Raw genomic sequence first — 3,586 nt, forward strand, 5'->3', positions numbered from 1 at the left:
GACCTACAGAACCTCACTGACCTACAGAACCTCACTGACCTACAGAATCTCACTGACCTACAGAATCTCACTGACCTACAGAACCTCACTGACCTACAGAATCTCACTGACCCACAGAATCTCACTGACCCACAGAACCTCACTGACCTACAGAACCTCACTGACCTACACAAGGTGAGGTCAGTGAACAAGGCCAGGCATATTCTGGCAGATCCTGATCATCGCTCCATGGTGAGTTCAGGTTCCTTCCATCTGGACGCAGGTATCTCCAGCCCAGATGTAGGACGAACAGACTGAAAAACTCATTCATCCCTGGAGTGATCAGGCTTCTCAATGAATATTGATGACTTTCATATTGTTATTTTAACATCTTAAGGTCTTGTTAGTATGGATGTTTTATATCTACTGACTGTGAAACTTACTGCCCCTCAGGCATAATAAAGATACTTGAACTTGAACATGCATATTCCAGGTTTAGATGAACAATCTGTAACATTTTGGGGGGAGGTGTCCTGTTGTTGTTGGTCATCAATTAGAAAGCAAAATAATAACGGTGACCCTCGGTTCATTCAGATGCTACTGATCCGCTCCTTGACTCGCCTGAATAAACTGGTCACAGTCAAGTTTACCCATCAGGAGGAATCATCAGGTTCTCTCTAGCCCACACAAGGGATAAAACCATCTCTCATCTGTGTGTGTGTGTGTTAGTGAGAGGAAGCAGAGATTCAATATTACACACTTGTCAGAAGCTGTGACACACAAACACACACACATGCATGAAAACTATAATGACAGAGTCACTAGTAGGTCAAACCCACGTGGTGAGTGAAAGAGCTCCCCCAGTTGCTGCATTACAACCCCACCCCCACCCTCAGCAATCCTTCCACTTTCCTCCTTCCCTGACTGCCAATTGCTTCATATCTATGTAATTGTTTGTCTGTTACCCCCTCCCCCCTCACCTGGCGCTGCATCCAGCAGCCAGTGTGAGGCTTTCAAAGCCTGATTATGTTACAGGAAGAGTCATCAGCATATCTAAAAAAGTTAAATCTGGTCCTCTGGACACTCAAAAAAACAAAACAAAGCAAATCAACAAAAAATTTAGAAACGTTTCGTCTCTCATCCGAGAGACTTCCTCAGTCTGAGGTGCTGTATTCAGCTCAGTCTCTTAAATAGCACCGTCTCAGGGTGGATCAACCAGTTTTGCTGCTGACAACCAAAACCAGCTGATCACATGCTCAAGAAGGACCATCAGCCTAACAATGGATCATTAGCACACTGATGGCTGTTTACTGTTCACAGAGGGCTGAGTGATACTAGCAATCACAGCATTGTAAGAGGGGGACAATTGAACCCGGAGGCCTCCACCCCTGTTTAACGATGGACGATTTCTTTTCACAAAGATGGCCTCCTTTACTCCTCTCTCAAACAATCGTTCCTCTCTGTCCATGATGTGAACATCTTCATCCCTGAAAGAGTGACCGCTGGCCTGGAGATGAGTGTAGACCGCAGAGTCCTGGCCTGATGATGTTGATCTTCTGTGCTGGGCCATCCTTTTGGCCAGTGGCTGTTTTGTTTCCACGATGTAAGACTGATCACAGCCCTCCTGACACTGAACAGCATACACAACATTACTCTGTTTGTGCCGGGGGACTGGATCTTTGGGATGAACCAGTCTTTGCCGTAATGTATTTTGGGGTTTAAAAGCCACTGGGACGTTATGTTTAGAAAATAAATGTCTCAGTTTCTCTGATACTCTCTCAACATATGGAATGACCACTGGTCTGGGTCTGGGTTCCTCCTTTTCACCTGTTGCTGACTGGAGTCCTGTTTGGGTTTCTTCTCTGCTTTCAGGAAGGCCCAGTTAGGATATCCACATTGCTCTAGAGCCTGTCTTGTGTGGGATTTCTCCTTCTGCCTGGCTCCTGAGCTAGTGGGGACGCTGTCTGCTCTGTGATACAGAGTCCTGATGACTCCTAACTTGTGCTCCAAAGGGTGATGGGAGTCAAACTGCAAATACTGGTCTGTGTGGGTGGGTTTGTGGTACACCTCAGTTTGCAAATGTCCTCTATCAGAGACTGAGACCTCACAGTCCAAGAAAGCCAACCTGCCATTTTTTACATCTTCTCGTGTGAACTTGATGTATTTATCCACAGAGTTGATGTGGTCAGTAAATTGTTGGACTTCCTGAGATTTGATTTTAACCCAGGTGTCGTCAACATACCTGAACCAATGACTTGGTGGTGTCCCTGAAAAGGACGTCAAGGCTCTCTTTTCTACCTCCTCCATGTACAGGTTGGCAACAATAGGAGAAACTGGAGACCCCATAGCACACCCATGTTTCTGCCTATAATATTGCTCCTCATATGTGAAGTAGGTTGACTGCAGGCACAGTTTCAAGAGTTGACACAGTTGTTCTTTAGAAAGTGTGGTCCTGCTGCTCAGAGTGGTGTCTGATTTTAATTTTAAACTGACCACCTCTACTGCATCATCAACAGGAATGCACGTAAAGAGTGATGTGACATCAAAAGAGACCATTGTTTCATCAGTCTCCATGATGACATCCCTCACCTTGTCCACAAAGTCCATGGTGTTCTGTATGTGGTGTTCTAAACATACAGAATGTTTAGCTGCTGAATGAACGGGTGAGACAGACCAATTTTACTATTGAGGCCTTGAAGGCCAAAGAAGAGCACATTAAACAGAAACTAACAACGTGTCTATATCAGACCACACTTCAGCAAGTGTTGGTCTGTACAGATCAGGCACGCTTAGCACAGCATGTCAAGTCCAAGACTCGATTACAAAACAAGTTTAACGTACTAATAGTTTATCAACACCATCACTATTCCAATAACAACACATTCAGTGTAGGACAACACTCCAGTAGTCAATTACATGCCAGGGAGACAGAAAAGTGGGTGAAGAATTTATCTGACAGACAGCTCACCCAGCCAGAGACAGAGATTCTTGCCAGGGGACTGAACTTTGCAGTTGCACCAAGTAGAATTCCTCTGGTGGAGATGATCACAGCTACTGAGTCAGCCATCCGCAAAAACAAAATTAAAGAGGCTGAAGCAGAACAGCTCAGAATCAAAGTTTCAGCCTGCCTCAGCAATGCCAAACCACCACCTTCCAACATCAGTAGAGAGGAGAGGGATGCACTCATCACTCTTAGCAAGGACAAAAACATCATCATTCTCCCAGCAGACAAAGGAATGTGCACAGTGATTTTGAACCAGAAAGACTATCATGAGAAAGTTATGACACTCCTTAGTGACTTAAACACTTATGAACCTCTGAAAAGAGATCCAGGAAGTGGTTACAAGAAAAAGTTAATAGATTGCCTGAAAATTTTGGAGCAGGACAAGGCTATTGACCGTTTTCTGTACCACAGACTGTACCCAGGGGAGGCCACACCTAGTCTGTATGGTTTACCTAAAATCCACAAACAAGGTGTACCTTTAAGACCAATTGTTAGTATGACTAACTCTGTCACTTACAATGTTTCCAAATATCTGGCGTCTGTACTCATCCCTTTAGTTGGCAGCTCAGAACACCACATACAGAACACCATGGACTTTGTGGA

The sequence above is a fragment of the Nematolebias whitei genome, chromosome 5, assembly GCF_014905685.2.
Source record: "Nematolebias whitei isolate Nwh7 chromosome 5, NemWhi1, whole genome shotgun sequence".
In the NCBI taxonomy this organism is placed as follows: Eukaryota; Metazoa; Chordata; class Actinopteri; order Cyprinodontiformes; family Rivulidae; genus Nematolebias; species Nematolebias whitei.